The sequence below is a fragment of the Falco biarmicus genome, unplaced genomic scaffold (genome assembly GCF_023638135.1).
Source record: "Falco biarmicus isolate bFalBia1 unplaced genomic scaffold, bFalBia1.pri scaffold_30, whole genome shotgun sequence".
Classification (NCBI taxonomy): Eukaryota; Metazoa; Chordata; class Aves; order Falconiformes; family Falconidae; genus Falco; species Falco biarmicus.
The window spans coordinates 1,419,839-1,439,067 of record NW_026611861.1 but is presented as its reverse complement, the minus strand read 5'-3'; the positions used below and the strand labels follow the sequence as shown (position 1 = coordinate 1,439,067).

The 19,229-nt window shown below is 50.4% G+C and overlaps 1 protein-coding gene and 1 pseudogene across 1 annotated transcript in view; one reads left to right on the top strand and one right to left on the bottom strand.

The window, feature by feature from the left end:
* Window positions 1-19,229, top strand: part of LOC130143468 (heat shock factor protein 5-like) — a 244,798-nt gene that overhangs the window by 135,826 nt on the left and 89,743 nt on the right. The gene's annotated exons all lie outside the window — the stretch shown is intronic.
* Window positions 1-19,229, bottom strand: part of LOC130143466 (hydrocephalus-inducing protein homolog) — a 66,605-nt pseudogene that overhangs the window by 9,463 nt on the left and 37,913 nt on the right.

Genomic DNA, 19,229 nt, shown 5'->3' with positions numbered 1-19,229 from the left:
ACTGGAGGGCACAGAGTACGATTTAACCGAAAAAGAAACCAGCTTCCACGATGTAAAACCTTTAATGATGTCTGGCTCAAGGAAGTGGTATTGACCGCTGTCAGAATCACCAGCCCAACTCGGCCAGAAGCAGCAGCATCCAGAAATGCTCATCCCTTGACAGGGCACTGCTGCGTGCAACTAAGAGCCAAAAACCTCACCTACCAAGGCTGGGGCCTCCAAAATAAGGAACTGAAGCCATGCACGATGATGCATGTCTGGGCGATGCTGCCCAAAGCTCCCGGGAAGGAGGAGCTGCAGGGAAGAGCTGCGCCTCGCCAGCCAGCTCAGCTCCCCGGTGACAGCGGGACAGCAGCAGCAAAGGCAGGGCAGAGCCCTTTGGGGATGAGCGGAACAACATCTGGAGGATGCCCAGGAGAGCTGCCTTCTGTCAGCCTGTGTACTAACACCACGCATCCTCACCACCAAGGAGAGGGCTTCAAAAACCCCAACCCCTTCATCTACAGGGTTCTAAAAGGGACAAGGAAAATGCCATTCAACAGCGTTACAGGCAACATGGCACAGGGAAAGGCAGCAACAAGTGATGGCAGCTCTGCCACCAGTAACGCCAGCGCTGGGATTTACCAGCTCCTTCATGCAGATGCCACACGCCAGACTGGAGCTGGCACGCGGTCACCTGCAAACCAAATACCCAACAACAGAGCTGTGGAGGGACTCTGCACAACCTGGATGAAAGATCTGTACCACGTTCCAACTGTAACGGTGGTAAAGACCAGGCATCGACACTGGGCACCCCAGCCTAAGGCAAGAACGAGCTTTGAAGTTCTATTGGAACACGCAGCCATTCCCAAGGTCAGACTTGCAGCCGTACGGGTAGGATCTGCCACCAGTGCAGGACACGTAACAAGACAGCCAGCTCTTCTGCCAGCCCAGAAAGCTTTGGGTGCGTCAGCTACCAGGGAACTACTGGAACTGCACTGCAACCTGAAGACAGACCTATAGAAAATGCAACGCAGCTAGTCCTTTCTTTAGGCACAGCTACGCTTCTCCAGCTGAAATGCTCGCCCTTTGCGCAAAACATTGACACGCTCACGTCCAAATAGAAAAGATTAAGGTAAGGTCAACTTTCAATTTATAAATTGTTAGCCCAAGGGTAAAAGCTTTTCAAGGTACCTGTAGTTCAAAATCCAGCTGACATTTAAACAACTGGTTATTCCAGTGGGGAGAAGCCCTCCTCTTTCGGGGAAGCATGCCTTCTGTTTGCAAGCAACTGTTTTGTCAAACTTGAGACTTCCCTGCAAAGCCTGCATTGCCTGGCCTTGCTGTTGACTGGTTTACATGCACATCCCCAGCAGCCAGGGTTGAGATGATCAGTGGCATCCAGGGGATTTGGCATCATCGTTTCAATTCGGTTTATAAAAAGTTTATATCCCTGCAATTGTTTTCAAAATGTCAGCCTTCCTTTCTGTTACAGAAAGCTTCACGTTCTCGGGAATCCTCTGATATCCCCTTCCGTGCTCAGAGAGAGGACAAGACATTTTAAAACAGCTGCTTCAAAAGTTAGTATCCTTTTAAATTAAAGTTTAATTAACTAAATTTGTTCTCGATTTCAGCCAGTGGAAGCCAGGACACCAGATACAACATTCTCTTGCCTACACTTTGTTGTTGCTGCTGTATATGCCTGAATGCAAATGTCCTGTAGGAGCCTTTAGTCCAGGAATGCTTCGCCTCACCCCTTTTCAAGCTTGGTAGGGAAAAAAAAAAAAAAGAGAAAAAAGCCTGTGCTCCAGATGCAAGCAGTGTGGAGTCTCATGCGTCTTTGGCTGGGGCTTTTGGCAAAGAGATGTGATGGATATTTCTCAGGCGGGATGGACCTGACTTTCAGGAAAGCTTAAATCCAGCTTTACAGAAATCATCATTTCAGCACGGTCTCTTACACCGCTCCTGCTTTTAGCAGCATTCAGCGATGTCCCCGTGAGCTCCTGAACAAGAGTTCTAATGAAGCAGCAGTTGCTGCTCATCTCGTAACGCACAAGAGCGAGAGACCCAGGAATTGCTCTGGGTTTCAGACTGGGCTTGTTATCCCGCCTCACACGTCCGTAATTAAACACCATCTCAGACACTTAGATTTCCACCTAAGAGGACACCACCCTTCTCTAGGCATTAGCTGCTACTTATGCCATGAATCCCTTCTTTCCGTGTCCGCACCAGCCACATATTGTCACGTTCTCCTTTTCCCTGGCAGAACCCCTGTACACTTTATGCCCACCAAGATGAGTCACACAAAGGCACGCATCTCGCCTAGCACTCACCAGCGGGGATCTTTCATTCCCAAACACTGAGACACTAGCCACAGTGTCCTGCCTTCCTATCGCCTGGGCTTCCAGCGTAAACGGCATCTCCACCGAGCTGTGAGGCTGGATAATCCCACACGGCACAGGGCTGGAGTACCACACAGCAGCATCCTCCTTGTGCTCCTATAAGGGACAGAATCAAAGACAACTTCAGAGTGACCTCTGAGGAAACTTCAAGCTCCTTAACATTACCACAACAGCAATTCACCCACATTTTTAAAAATCCCTAGGAGAAAGCAGAAAGGCGCAACACAAGCAGCAAGATTTATATGGGCCTAATTAGCATCCTCGCAGGGTCCAAAAGCTGCTGCACCCACAAACACCCACTCCGGTGCTGGTGGCCTCCTTGCAGCAGCTCTTCACAACCCTCAAAGTTCTCCTGCATGAAAGCACCCCAAAGACTAGAACCAAAACTGCTTCCTGAAGAGTTCAAACCACTCCTGAAGTTCATATTCAGGTAGCTTCCCGTTCTCTCCAAAACTTTAGGCTTGAATATAAAACATCAAGGTCTTATCCAAACCCCGTTTTTTTCCTAATAAACCCCTCAACAACGACGTTTGAGGGCAGGAGGCGAACACGACGCCAAGCCTGAGGAAGGACTCCACAGCAGCCTGGAAGATCGCTGTCGTTCACAAGGGTCAGCATCCACTCGCAAGGGAACTTCAGAAAGCACCACCCAAATGTCAGAACAGGGCTGAGCACGTGCAGCGGAGGAACGACACATCCGGGTGAAGAGATGACCAAAGGGAATTAGAGACACTGAGAGAATGTAGAAGTTGTTTACTCCCCAAACAGCATGAAACAGACACAAGGCATCTGTCTCTGCCGGATAGACATTTCCTACCTCTACGGCAATCGATCACCTCTAACTTCTTCTTACTCAACAGCCTCTTGTAACGGAGGGGCAGCCCCAGACTCCCGTGGCAGAGGCTGCCCAGTGCCCTGCCCCAGTGCTCTCTCATCAAGCTTTGCCCCTCCCTTGCCCCAGGAGGCCGGCAAGGACCCTCCCACAGTCCCAGCAAGGCACGAGCTCTGCGGGAGCCTTCCCGCTGAGGACCAGCGCTCCCCAAAGCTCAAGGAAAACAAGACTCCCGCATCTCAGTAAAAGCAACTCCCTCCTCTCCCGTACCGCTCTCGCCCTGCCTGAAACCTCAGCCGCTTGCCCCCGCGATGGAGGGCACCAGCACCGCCTGCCTCTCGCACTGGGTGACCAGCCGCTCCCAGCTCCTGCAGCTGCCTGGGTCCTCCACCCACCAGCCCACACACTGACTCTTCCCATTCCCACTCGTTTTACAAAATTGCAGCCCAGGCACCCAGTGGGTGACTCTGCTGGGGAGAGAGAACAGCACCAGCGACCTGCGTCCCTCTCGCCATTAAACTGGCACCCGCTGCGGCGCAACGGCATTGAACGTGGCTGCAGCTTTTGGCTTAAGTCTGGGAACGTTCATGCTCAAGAGAACCAGAGAAACCTGAGCTCACCTGCCACACCAAGGACTAGTTTCCCCTCACCACTCCTGCCGTAAGCCCCTTTCCCATTTGCACACGCCTTCACTAACTGAGCCAGACCCCAGCTTTCAGCAGGCTGCTCGCCGCCTTCCAAACAAATGCTGCATTCTGGGCCAACCCAGCACAAGCCCACCACTTGCAGGGAGAAGCAGGAGCAGCCCTTTGGAGATTCGTTATTCCTCAAGTCCCAGACAACAGGCCAATAGTGAATATAATCACTGTTCGCTTAAAAAAACATAAAATAAAAATAAGACAGAGACATGGCCCTGAGCACTGAGCACATCTCATCATGGGCTGCTTTCAAAGCACGGCTGTGCTCACAGCGAGCTGGGCAGAACTAGCTCGTTCAGCAACATTTCTCATTTGGAGCTGAAGCCAGGACACCCCACGCCAGGCAGCGTGCTGGGCATGGGTACGCGGGGAGAGGTGGCCAGCTGCAAGGAAAGCGCCGGTACCTGGCTGTGAGAGGCAGCGCCAACACCTCCTGGCCAACACCATCCACGTTCCACCACCAGCGCCAGCTCGTATTGCCTCACCGTGCTGGAACACAGGGTGACCTGGTAGAGGAGAAGAGCGTCAGATACTTAATCACTGCCAGAAGCCATCAGCCACGCGTGGTGTCCTCTGGCTCTCACCCACGGTCAGGAAAGGGAGCGATATTTTGCCTTAGTTCTCCTGCTGGTCCACGTGTAGACCACTGTCTTTCCGAGTAACAAAACCCTTCTGGCGATATCCGATTTATTAAGTACGCCTTGCATACCAGGGCATATGTAAGCTAAATTAAAGCACAATTAATGTTCTACTTGCCACTGGGACCAATTTTTACTCTCGACTACACCAGCATAAATCCAGAGGAAATCTGTTGACTTTCACAGAATGAGTCCAGCTTTACAGTGGGAAGCCGAGGGCAAAACGTGGCCCAGCAGCAGCTGTGCAGCTCACGGCTGCTGGAGCTTTTCCAGTCCTCGCTGCAGTGGGTGCAACCATTCTGCTCCACACGAGAGGAAAGATAAGACCGGGAAGAATAGCAAACTGCTTTATGCAATGACATCTTTCTTTTAACAGTCACCTTCTGTCCCCATCCTTCCTCGGCCCACTTTAAATCAAATTGCTCTAAGCAGCTCAGACACACACGCGTGGCTTCTGTGCTTGACTGGAGGGTACATGATCCTTGGCTTACAACTTTGGAAACAAAACGGTGCTCCGCCCCAGAGTACCCCAGCTCACAAAAACCTAACACGAACACCGATCTCTTACTTGCGTTATGCCCAAAGCCAGCAGCACTACAGCCCTCCTGCGCACCAGTGAAGCTTCAGCTCCACCTGTTGAAGCACGTACGGCCGGGCTCGTGCCATACCTGGATCCCCAGGGCTCCTTGGGAGCGGACGGTCCCCTTGCAGGGCATTATGGTGAATTCAGTTGGCTTGATGTGATGTTGGGCTCCCTTTCTCCAGGACGGGCAAGTGTTGTCTGATATCTGAGCAAAACTGGTGACGCTGCGCTGTCCTGAGCCATCGCCAGGGATGCGAAGGTTGAAAGTCATGGGAACCAAGGAGGTGTTAGTGAGGCGACACGGCAGGGTGCGAGGAAAGCCTGGGAAGGTGAGACAAATATCAGTTAAGTCCCCGGCTATCCCGTGATTCCTGGTGTGACTCTCCTGTTAGGATAGACCGGTGCTTGTTGTTTATCTCTTTTCAGTGTGAATGAGAGGTAATGGAGAAGCTCAGGGAGGAGTGAGTTGTGACTGAAGTTGCTTTTTCCATGGATGGCACAGCTTGCTTCCTTGGCAATGGGCAGTGCCGTTGGTGCTGAAGAGCTGTCTCTACCTGTGAGGAGCTCTCTCACCTGCCCCCAAACCAGCCCCAACTCCTTCTCACTGATCAGTGTGCACCCAGACAGAGCATTTATTCTGAAAATTCAGTCTGTAAAATCCCCCATTAACTCCATGAACATTCCCCCAGTTTTCAATATATGAAAGTAGGGCATTGTCATGTAAGGAAAAGAAAGGATGAGACCGGGCACTACAACATGATGCATTGCACTCTAATGCAGTTTCTCTAGGCAGGACCCTTAAGGCATCTCCTGTTTCTGGGCAACCAGACTGAGCACATGACAACTCAGCCCTCCTCACTGCACGCAAACCTGACGCTTCCTTAGAAATGAGCAGGAACTGTGTCTCACCTTACCTAACACACGGGGACATCACATCCACACTGCCTTTGATTACGGCCCACAAAGCCTGACATCACTCCAGCTCTGACACTTGCTTTCCACAACGGAAAACCAGTGGTACAACCACACTGGGTGAGGGGGTGGCTGTTCTGCAGAGGCAGGACACCAGCCCGCAGCTTGGTCTGGAGCGGACACCAGCTCTGCCAGAAGACACCTCCCATGCCCTGCTTACCAAGTGCTATTTGAATAAAGACAGGGAGGAAAACCACCTGCAGACACAGCAGATAGTTTCTCTGTGCCCAGCAGCAGTGACCATTGCCCACCGCCAGCAATTACTCCGGCAGGGAGGCGGGGGTGGGGCACAGAAAGGACATGCACCGACTGACCCACTGCACAGCCCCAAATGGGACCGAAGTCACCAGATGCAGACAACAGCCAGCAGCACAGTGACAAGAAGCAAAAATACAATAGCTGCCTTCAGCTGAAAAGGCCTTGTTAATGAAATCAGATTAAAGTAGGATGAATCTCCTATTACACAACCGCATTTCTGCCGGTGCGTTTCTTGTGGGTCTATTTATTCAAAAGGAAGCAGAGAAGTGGCCGAGTGGTGACGCAGGGAGAGGGGGAAGTGGCTCAGGGAAAGTACTGAGATTTCCTAGAAAGTCCACGAACCGCATGAAACCACAGAGGCGTCCTGGGCACAGAATGATCATGGCCCTTCAATCAATCCCCAACTGATTTCACATGTAAACTTTAGATCATCTCAGTACAAAGCCTTTTCTCTGAGACTCGAGATGGAGAATCAGAATCTGCATTTCAGTGGAGATGCTCTGGGTGCTCAGCCACCGGCTCCGTCAGTGGAGCAGTGCTTCGGCTGGGGAAGGAGAAGGAGCCCACATCTCTGGAGACATCACTGCCCAAACCAATGCCGAGCTACTGCCTGGGCTTATTACCGGGCCGGTGATAACGAGGAGCCCTCACAGCACAAATTAACAGCTCACGCTAAAGGTCAAGTGGGTAAGTGGTGTCCTCGCCTTGCAACAGGAACGTTCACCCTGAGCAGCCACAGGCTAGCGCGTGGCTCCAACTCCCTTCTCCTGCAGCCCCATCCCCTGGGCCCTTCTGGGACACGGGCTTTCACCATCATTCTGCCGCCAAGGATTGGGAGGTTGGGGCTGAGCAGGCTCTGAGGGCACCAGGAAAATACTGACTTTCTATTCCTTTGGTCCTGTTTGATCTCACGGCAGCAAAATACCACCTGAGCAAGCGGCAGCCCTGGTTCTAACACCCTGAAGGCTGCTGTGGAGGAACACAAGCGACAGACGCTCCCAAAGCGCTTCATTTCAGTAAGGCACAGACCTCCCCACCAGCGGTCCAAGCCCAGGGCACACTCACCAAAGGAGACGTCGCCGAATGGAGGGAAGGTACATGGAAAGGGAAAGTCGGTCCGATGACACAGCCCCTGTAAGGACAAAGGCAGAGGAGGAACTGGCTTGGTTAAAAAGAACTGCAAAGTGTTCGGCTTTCGTTACCACCGGGATGGATAGAAGCTGGTCTCAGCAGCACAGCGGGTTTCAAACCAACCCGTCACCCCTGCGCTCGGCACAGCATCCCTGTGCACAGGAGGCAGCCAAAGCAACGTGGTCAGCAGGTGGCAGCTGCTGAGGTGGCTCAGGGCACCAGGGCAGGCAGGGTACACCCCCAGGTTGCTGCTGGCCCAGTGAAGGACCCTGAACAAGTGATGGCTCTGTGCCTCAGTTTCCCCACCTGTCATGTGACGGGCAGAGCTGTCCATGCAGAAGCAGGTTCATTGTAACTAGCCCTCTCAGCCACAGGTTCCCTGCTTTGGTATCTCCTTGCTGGAACTGGCCTTTCCATGGCCTATATGGACATCTTCCTCAGACCTTATTCCACACTACCATTATGCGTGCAGGATTTTGAGGCACGAATCCACAGGAGCCCCAGACATCTACTGAGAAACGCAGCACAAGTTCTACACAGTGGATGGTGGAATCTTGGAGGAAAGTATCAGCTTGTCACCAGTGCACCGGCTGACACATCCAAGAGCAAGACTATTTGCACCACCGAACATGAGTGTCCCGAAGCCACCACACCAGCCCGCCCATCCCTAAATTCAGAGAGGTTCCAAACTCCCAAACTCACCAACATCCACTGAAATCAGCACTTGAAGCTGCACAACATTCATTCATTTCATGGTTGATGCCAATCAATGCCAGCTCTGCCTCTTGCTGAAAAAAACAAATACAGATCAAGGAGCACAGTGACCCGTGCCTCCTAGTTTTATTCACAGGGCTGCCACCGGGTCTCTTGTACACATGAACAGACCCCAGCCTCCCGCAGGAGGGACCTGCACTCACCCGTGGTGTCCCAGTTCCAGCATCCCTTTCTAAAGAGCAAAAGAACAAGCGTTCAGGACCTCGTCAGGTCTGTTTCCAAGTAAAGAGTGATCACCTATGGTTTGGGCATCTTCTGACTGCACGATCAAAAAGCACTCAAAATCTGACTTTCAGGAGTTTCAATCCCATGCTAATTCTCGATTCCTGGAGCTGAATCAGTTCCTGAGAACAAGTTAGGTAGCAAATCCCTTCTGGCAATGAGGTTCCCTCTCCAAGGACCTCACGTAATCAGACTTAACCTGCCAAGCCCCAGCATCCTACTCTGGATGGAGCAAAGGGAGCAGACATGCTTTCCGTAATAGCACTTGCCAAAAGACGATAGAAAACTGCCTCCAAACCAGCCACAACTGGGTCTCACACTGGGAAACTGCCAAGGGTGAGCCTTGCAGCGAGGGGGGAAATAACTGCCGTTTCTGCTGAGCACACAGGAGCTGTGCTCAAGGAAGTCAGACCTGAAGGACTGCCCAGAGGGCTCGGCCAAGCAGCCAGCCCAGAGCCCTGTGCGCTACAGCCGGTAACAGCGCAGCTTGCAAGAGAACGGGGGAAGAGGGCAGTCTTTATGGCAACAGCCACATCTTCCAATAGTGCTTCTGAAGGGAGATCGGGGTCCTCGCAGAACAGGAAGGAGCACAAGGTAGGAGAGGAACCACCTGCACTCCCACCGCTGTTCCTTCCCCTGCAGCCCCGTGTCCCACCAGCCAGCTCACCTCCACTCAAAAGAACTGGGAGTTTTTCCCTCCCTGGAGAACTCAATCCAGTGCACAACCCCCCTGAAGAGGGAGGCTCGGCTTGCCCCAGTGGGTGGGCATCTCAAAAGCATTTCAAACAAACAGCTTGAGTTGTGGGGCTGGAGAATGAGAGATAAGGGCTGGACAGGGGTCCTTGGAACAAAGGCAAGACAGAAAGCAAGGAGGCAGATGCCATCTCGAGGAGAGGAGTCTGCAGTGGGAACTACTGTGGAGGCACCCCCCAGGCTCCTGTAACCCTCCTCACCTGACGGTCAAGGTCACGGGCTCAGGGGACCCATCCACACTGAACCAGAATCCTTCTGTGAACTGCCCCAGGGCGGTGGAACTGAAGGAGATCTGGATGACTTGGAGGACATCTGGTAAAACGATGCCCTCCTGGGGGAGAAAGGAGAAGCAGGAGCCCAGAGCGGTCGCTGGAAGGACCAACTTGGAGGGGGCATCAATGACTCCTTTGTTAAACAGGATCACCTGCAGCAGCAAGAAAGCAAAATGGAAATACATGAGGAATCTTCTTTCCTTACAGAAGGCTGATTTGTTTTCTAATTAAACTTCTACAAAAGGCAGAAGATGCTGCGTGCTGCTGCTTGGCTGAAGCCAAAGAAAACACAACAGGACAGTTTCTGCCTTTGGGTTTTTGCATGCAAAAAAACCCCGTGATAACTTCACATAAACAGAGTCACTCTGGGTTTATTCCACTGACACAGAGCAGTCCGCTTGGACTTGCAGGGCTGAGGATGTGCTCAGCATCACCAAGGCGATGCAGACCTGCCCCAAAGAGCAGCAAAGGGCGGTCGCAGCATTACTAGCGAATCGTCACCTAACTGCTCCCGCTCCAGATGAGCCCAGTCCTGCCAAGGGCAAAACGCATTCAGCTCCCGTTACAGCCAGCAAGTTTACTGGATGTAGAAAATACCTCGGGACAGCCCCATAACCAGCTTCAGCAGCACTCCCCGACTCTGCTAGGGTACGTCAGTGAGGCGCATTTTATTCTTTTCTTTGATCTGAGAGTCTCTTTGTCTTTGCTCAACCAGACATGTCAAGAAAGGATGAGAGGGAGGGGCATAGCAGCTCCACCTGTTCTAAAGAATCTCTTTCATAAATATTCACAGCCATCATCTACTAATTTACCATTATTTACTGTTCCAACAAGCTACACAATCCTGCAGCATTTGCTGAGATTCAGCAAGAAATGCCCACACCTGCCTGTGAGTATCAGCACACTGGTGGTCACCAAACCTACCCAAAGCAAAGCTCTACAGTTTCCGAAGGCTGCAGGTGAAATCCGGCCATTTCTGTGGACTTATCTACCTGCTTGGCAGTTATTTTCCCTAACTTTTGTCCTCGCAAAACCTGTCAGAAAAACTGAGACAGAAGCAGAGGTACAGCCCTTATTTTTTTAATTTTGCAGCTGCTGTTGAAAACATTCCTGTATTCAATTTCTGCACTGGGAACTTGGAAACTACTCATATGTTTTACACCTTCATTACAAATTGCACTTAGGGATCCCACACTGAAGTTTACCTCCAGTCTGGCTACTTAATACAGCACTTGGAGTATCATCTACTTATTCACATTTTCTCCAGTAATGAAACCAACACATTGATATATATAGAATCAATAAAGAATCAGCATTAAAAAATGCATACATACAGTGCACAATATTTTGGCAAGAAAACACCTTAACGTGTCCTTCCCTGCAACAGTCAAGCTTTTGAAAGTGTCTGGCACGATGTACTGCCTCATTTTCTACCGCCTCCAGTTGCTGTATCTTGGGGGTTTTTTTTGGTTGTTTTTTTTTTGAGAAAACTTGCCACCATCGGCGGGGGAGGCAAATACCCAGAAAGCTCCTTTTCTTCATTTCCAGAACTGCCCTGCTCTGTTCATAGAGCCAGAGGGGCACCAGGTCTGAAGGGTGGCAGGAGGCTGCTCAGCAGGGACAGCGCTCCCGGTGCCTGCGCGGGCAGCTCTGCGCGGGGAGGCTGCCCGGCTTCCCTCCGGCGCCAGGATCCAGCAAGTTGCGCTTCACTGAAAGGTGTTTGCAACGGACTCGAGTCGGAACACAACACCTTTGTTCCAGCTGCTTTTTAACTGCCAGGGTACCAGGGCGCAGTGCATCTAGGGCTGAAACAAAAGCCTCTGGATCCTGACCTTTTTGACCCGGTGTTGCTTTCATGTGTCAAGGGCTGGATTTTCTGCATGAAGCCTCCCAGCTGGTCTCAAAGGGAGGTTGCCAAAACGCAGGGATCGGGGCTTTGTGGACAACATACACACCTTTCAGACCCCATCAAAACTATCCAGATTCTGCAAAAACTCCCACATTTAACTTACATCAAATAATGCGTGCACGTAACTGCCTGTGTTGCCAGAAATCCAGCAGGTGCACAAAGCTCACTGCTGCCCCAGGGGCCATCAGGATCCACCCCAACCCCAGCAAGCCCCACTGCTCACCTCGTAGCTGGGGACTGATGCAACAAAAACCTTCCCGATGTCCAGCTGGTCAAAGCTGAAGCGCAGCTGGGGCCCTGTGCTGCTCCCTTTGATGCGCAGGGGCAGCCTGGTCTCACGGCCTGGGGAGAGGTTGCCATGTCAGTACAGAATTCCTTCGGTTCGCCTGGATTTTCCAGGCAGCCTCAGAGCCAGTCCCCGACTCCGGGCTGGGTGGCACCAGCACTAGATGCTCCGCGAGAAGATACGGGACCCTTCTCTTCCCTCAGCAGATCAACTTTGCGGCTGGTTTCTAACTTCTGACGGAGCCCTTGGGCTGGTTTGTAACTTAGCAATCAGTTTGCACCCTGAGAAAGTGATGCTGCGTATAAAACATGATTTCTGAATTCCTTCCCATGCACTTAAATGAGCTTTGAAATCCATTCAGAGAAGGCACAAAGCTCACAAAACAGAGCCGGAGAGAAAAATCTGCTGTCTGTATCGCTGCAATCGGAGACGACCGCACAGGAGCTGAGAAGTATGAGCCCAAGCAAGGCAGAGCAGCCTGCTGACAGCGATACCCCAGCAGCCTGCTGACAGCGACACGCGCACCCGAGCGCTGCCTCAAGCAGGCAGAGCATCTCAGCCACCACCTGCGCCTAACGTAGGGCTCCGTACCGGGGTGCTCCAGGGCTCACCGCCTGCAGCAGCGCCTTGTTAAGACGGGGCTTTACGGTCTCCAGAGAGCAGCACTCACCTGTTCCCACCATCAAACCAAGAGCTCAGCTTTGTAAAGACGCCCCACCTGAAGCATACTGAGCAGTTACGGAAAACCAGCCTCCTCGCTACTGAAACCAGATAAGCTCTAAGTGTACTGCTAACACACATATCCCTTGCTGCAAAGGCAACTGAGACCACAAGGCTTACAGCTGAACTCCAGGATGCTGATTTTCTTCCTTAAGTCTGCTAAGATGGCATAGTGCAGGATCTTTCAGTCTGAAGGCTTTCCTGAACCACTGGAGCAGCCCAAAGTGCCTGAATTCTAGTTCAGATTTTGGCTTAGGTCACCCTGCTGTTATAGATTTGCTAATAAGTTAAGATTGATTGACTTTATTTGATTGATTATTTGATTTTATAAAATCAATCATGTAATAGAAATATAAGAGGATAAGAAAATATATTTTAATGAAACTTATAGTTATAGTAAAAAGCGGCTATAGAAAATCCTCTGTACAGCCCCGTACCAAGGCCGGAGGAATCGGTCAGAATCACCTAGTAGGAATGTTTAGAACTTAGATAACAGACTTAAGATTTGAGATGATTGTTCATATGCAACCTAGGAGGATGTACTAAAATGTCAAAATGAGAATTTATGTGAACTGGGAAGAGTCGAGTGAAGCAACCCATAGTTGCCGGCCAAGAAACAGTTACCTTAAGTGGCAGGTAATTCTGGCAGGGGGAGATCGAGACCACCGACTCACATACCACCTACCCAAATCGTACCCCAGACCCATTTCCGGACCTTTCTAACCTTTATTGCGCAGAATCGGATATGGGAGGAGAGTATGTTAATGATTTATGGGAAATCTTATGATTATGCATGAATATTTAATGAATATGTATGAATGAGTTCTATATAAGGTGTATGATTTTGAACCATGGTGTGTGTCGATCGTGAGGGGACTCACTCACGCACCCGGCCGTCCATAAAGAAATGTCTGCTTATCTACATCACATTGGTGTCGATAAGTTCTTCATTTCAAGATTTCGGTAACACTGCCATCCCATTCTACTCTTGTACGGAAAGCGAGTAGCACAAGGAGCAGAAGATAGCCCCAGAAGTTGTACACAACCGTCACTGTGGCTTTTGTGCAAAACTATTCCTCTATCCTTTGAGCTCCTTTTGTGTGACACCCACCATTAACTAAAGCTTAGGGACTGAAAGTTGATTCCTTTTTTTATAAAAGTCTGCTGCTTAGTCATTCCAGAATGTCCAAACCAACTTCTTATTGCAAAGAGCAGCCCACGTGTGACTAGACCACAACTCGGAAAAAACCCTCCTGGAACAGCCTTTTCAGTGATCGCTGACTTTGGGCTTGCAACCGTGGCACGGGGATGTTTGATCACGTCCAAAGCCAGAAAGGAAGAGCTAGGGAGCTTTTGCTGAATTCAGTGGTTTTTCAGTGGATCCAGCCAAAGCCCAGCTGACAGCAGAGATGAGTTACACTTCACAGCTCAGGCACGCATCAGAGGGCTGTGTACTTCTATTGCACAGACACCCGAAAAGAGGCAGTACTGGGTGCTTGTGTTACCGATTAGTTAATAAGTTAAAATCGATTGATTCTATTTGATTAATTAATTGATTTTATAAAATCATTTAATAGAATTGAAATGTAGAAGGTTAAGGAAAAAATTATAGGAAACTTGCATCTACGCAATAAGAGACGTTATGGAATCTTTTGTACGTCTTGTACCAAGGCTAGAAGAAGGGCCTGGAACTATTGTAATAACTCTAGGGTTGGAAGGTTCCATTGTATTTAACCAGTCTTCTGTACGCAGAGGTGCATTGAAATGTCAGAATATGAGATTAATGGGAACTGGGGAGAGTCGACTGGAACAGCTTGTGGTTACCTGCCAAGAAACCGTGAACTTTAGTAAAAGGTAATTCCGGCAGGGGGAGATCGCGACCACCGACTCACACACCACCTACCCAAATCGTACCCCAGACCCATTTCTAGACCTTTCTAAGCTTTGCTGCGCATAATCGGATATAGGAGGAGAGTATGTAAATGATTTACGGGAAATGTTATGATTATGTATGAATAATTAATGAATATGTATGAATAAGTTCTATATATGGAATCTGATTTTGGGACCTGGTGTGCGTTGATCGTGAGAGGACTCGCTCACGCACCCGGCCGTCAATAAAGAAGTGTCTGCTTATCTGCATCACATTGGTGTCGATAAGTTCTTCATTCCGAGATTTCGGTAACACTTGCTGTTCAGAAGGTTTTTCCATCTTGCATCACATGTGGCCTAATTTTCATTAAAAACTTGATGTTCTAAACCATCAAGGCTCTTAGGAAATGACAAAGATTTCCAAGGGACAAGTTTTGCCCATAATCATGGGTGAGGCATGTCCCACGGCCACTATCATCAAAAAAAATCAGTGGCCATTCTTTCCCTTCTGCAGCAGGCCCTCAGCCTCTCCTGGAAGGTCTGCGGAAGCTATCCTTTCTTCTGCCCCTACATTGATGCTGGAACTTTAGGAAACCCTGGGAGTTTTACGCTCTCTCCTTCCAGGTGAACCTCAGAGAGTGCTCTCCTGAAAGGAGGAGGAGCAGACTAAAATACAGACCATTCAGGACAGCCAAGAGAAAAAGAAAGAAAAAAGAGAGTATGTCCCGCTCCTCGCCAGCAGCTGGGGCTTCCAGGAGCACCCAGCCGCTGGCCAAGGCCTGGGTGCCCCAGGCTGGGACCGTGTGATGCTCCCACCACAGCATGTCCCAGAGCACATGGACCAGGGCATGGAGGGGCCGCAGCCTCCTTGTCCTCAGTCCCAAAGCCACACCTGGTTCTGTAGAGTGAGAATTCGGATCTCAGTCGGGTTAACACCTTGGCACATCATGGAGGGATTACAACTCGGCATTCAAAGAAACAGGGGTGTGGGTGGCCCAACAGCACAGAACTGTTTCCCAAGTCCCTAACTTCTGCTGCTTTCTGGCACTCATTTTTTTGCCCACGGAACGTCCCCAGGTTTTGAGGTTGGTTTTGAACGTGATTCTCAACCAACCACATCAACACAGAGATCCAGTTTTACACGATGTAGGACACGGCAAGGTGAAGGAGGGATCAGCACTGAGGATTTTGCTTCTCCCTGCAAAAGCAGCTTAGAAATGGGTTTTGGAAGAAATCAGATGTAACCCAGTGCATTTCCATATCCAGAAAAAAACAACAAAAAAAGAATTTTAGGTGAATGAGCCCCCCCACCACGTGCTTCCTTCCAGCACTCACGAGCCATGGCTTTATTTGCATGAATAACTAAGAAAGTTCATTTTGAGCTTAAACAAAACAAATTTCAAACCACTTCTTAACTGCTGGCTTTGCAAGTTGCACAGTGCTGATGAGTTCTGTAAATCACCTGGTCCAGAAGCGTTCGGCTAAGCGATTTATGGAGGCAACTGCAAAAAAACACATGGAGGCCAGCCACTTCCCCGTGGGGCTCGAGATCCAACTGCAATTTCACAGTGCTGCACTAGGGCAAAGCTTCTAAATATTCCCTGCAAGGGGCACACGCTGTCTGCAAATCGTCCTCCAAAGGGATCTGTGACTGGCATGCAAATGCACGAGGAAGGCAGTCACACTGCTCAGAGTCGTCAAGAAGCAAAATTAATGACTCCCTAGTTAAAGATCACGGGTTTCTTCTTTAAACTCTTTTTGCACCCTGGGACAGTCTCCACCCTGACGATACAGCGGCTCAGCTCTGTTTTGTGAGGGATGGGGGGTAGGTGACCTCCTTGAGGTCCTCTCCCAAGGGGCCCATGGAAGAGTTCAGATCTCCTGAGGGACCACGAGGGTTTTTTCAGAGCAGGCTCCTCTTTCTAAACACCGATCGCTTGCCCAGCTCTGTTTCCTGTAACTCCCAGGTTGCATGTAAGTAATTTTCCTATTTCTCTGCCACAACAACAACAAAAGCTCTCCAGGCACAACCCCTGGAGATCCCTGCAGCAAAGTGATGGACAGCCCCACCACCACAGCAAAAATCCCAGGGCCAGGAGCACAGCGCTGAGCCAGGATTCCCTTGGGAGCAACTTTTTAAATCAATCCTTTCCTTCCACAGCTCTAACAACTGCAGCTGGCGGCCAGGAAGGCGGTTTGTTAACACGAGCCCTGGTTAATTACTGTAGGTGGCATTTGCCAAGTAAACCCTGCGCAATTACCGTATCAATAAAAAGCTGTTTCATGGCCTTTGTATCTGTCAGCTTGGAGCAGTAAGGAATGGCTCGAAGCAGCTGGGTTAGTGATCTCAGCACCCTCCAGAACGGGAGCCTGGCTGCTGGGGACCACGGGCCTCGCACCTCCTTCCTCTTAGATGGGGAAAACCAGAGCGTTCCCTGGATGGAAATCTGACAGGGGCCTCCCACTCTTGAAAACCACCTCAAGCAGCACCACACGGACGGAGAGGAAGGACAAGGTAACCTGAACCACGGAGCTTGCTGCAAGCATTCCCTGCCCCGTGCCAGCACAGCAAGGCCATCACCTCTGTAAGGGCAAAGGCAGCATAACTCGGTGGGTCAGTGATAACCGCTCCCAGAAAAAGACCTGACAGCACTTCTGTCAGCCGGGAGGAGCATAAAGCTTGTCTAGCAGGCTGCTCGCACTCTGACTTCTGGGGAGGGTGCTCACCCTGCTGAGGGCAGCGAGCCCTGTAACACGCGACCCAGATGAAGCAGAGACTTGAGCCACGAGGTGACGATTCCCACGCAGGGACAGCAGCACACGTGTGGCACGTTCACAGACACCCTGCGCTCAGCAGGGCTCAGCCACCTACGGTCTGGCAGCGCCTGGAGAGCGGGAGGTGACCCAGGGGCAGGGAGCACGATTCACTCAGCTCCTACCGCCTCAGGAGCCCGATGGTGCATCCACGTAATAAAGGCTCATCCTGGAGGTCTACAGGGGCTTAGTGCTCGTCCACCAAAGCTCTTCTGCTGTGTACCTCTCTGCCTTTACAAACACCTTGCAGCACAACGAATGCATGGTATGAAAGCTCGCTGCTTTGGCTGCTCTGGGATCAGCGGTCGGAGCCACGCGCGCTAAGCCCTGGCTCTGCACAGACCAGCTGGGAGCCACAGGGACAGCAGGAAGGTGCTGGCACTGCCCTGCTGACCACCGGCTCTTCCTAGGAATTCCGTGGGAACCAACTGGGCTGGAAGAGTATTTGTGCCTCGCCTTTGCTGTGGGTAGCAGGAGGAGGAGAAAGGAGCTGTACCTGAGATGTCGCAGCAGACTGTTGATACACTCTGGCTTCTCGGGGTTTGAAGATCACGTAAATTTCAACTGAAGAATTTGGCCAGACATCTCCCTCCTAAGACAGGAGACAACAAACCATTTATCTTCAAACGTTACATTTCTTGTTTTCAACCACAGCCCTGTAAGCCTTTATTTAGAGCATCGGTGATGAGCAAGGAGCAAACAACACTTACAAAATGTGTAAGACTTTGGAAGCAGCTGTGAAAAAAATTAAGTCCCTTACCTTTACTAGCACCCGGTAAAGGCTTGCTTTTTTTTTTTTTTTTTTTTTTTTTTTTTTTTTAATTAGGGCTATAATAAAGGACCTAAACTGGCTGGCTTCAGCATATCAAGGATCTCTTCAGAAGTGCCAGATGACCTAAAGAAAAGATACGGTTTCCCTCCAAACCTTCCCTTATATCCCTGTGTCACTACAGCCATGTGAAGACGTTTTCTCAGATCAGAAGAGATTTAGCAAGTCAAATGGATTTTTCCATTCTTAGTTACATAACCCAATATATATAAATATAACCCAAACCGAACACCAAAATGGTGAACTTCCGCTGCACCAAAATCCAGCTTCAGCAAGAACCTGGGAGAACCCTGCAAGCGTAAATCTTCAAACAGCGAGGGAGGGGCGATGGGTCCCAGCAGGTGTTATTCCCAGCGGCCGAGGCCCCAGCGGGATGATTTGCCCAACACCACCGAGACCACGGTGATTGCTGCAGTGTTGCTGGCATCTCTCTGTACGCTGTGTAACTCACCAGATGTCCTGCCATGCTCCAGGAAGCCAGTCAGTGGTGCAATAAGATCCTGGTAAGGGACATATCTCCCTACATCCAGGGTGCTGCTGGATCCCAAGGCACAGTCAGATGAGACTGCTCTAAGGCATCAGAGGAAACAAGCCTACGGACGAGCAACACAACCCATCCATTCATATGCACCCGCACAGCTCTCTGCAACAATCCTAATGCAGCATTATTGATGGAGCCTTGCACTCATATCCTCCCTCCCAAGAAAACCTGCACCAGCAGTTAATAGACTCAAACCTCTTGAGCTTCTGGCATGAAATCACCATTCTCCAGGATTCAACGTATTTGGACAGAAACTTCAGGCAGTACGTCCACAATCAGCTTCCCTGTATTGTCAGTGAAGCTGCACGCCAGACTGTTTGACTCAAAGGGAGAGGGCAAGAAGAAATCATCAGTTACACATTATTCTACTATTCTGTGGCTAAAAAAAAATTGTGAAGGACATGACCGTTTTTGGAAACCTTTGTCATTTCTCCCTTCATTACTGCTGTATGTCAGACCATAAAACTGGAAAATATTGTGACCTATTTCTCCTGGGAAATGAAAATAGGCTGTTGGAAAGGTTCCTCACATTCCTGCTACCCCACGGGGAAGAAAGAATTGCTGGTTAAAAGGATACACTTCACTACTCACCCTTGCGGGCTACTGCTACACAGGCGTACCAGCCCTAGGACACGGCAGGAGCCAGCGGTCTGCCGCGGCTAGCATATTCTCCGTAAGATGGCAGTTGAGTCAGATCATGGAAAACTACCGTGGATGCTTGCCAGGACAGAAATGCAACTATGC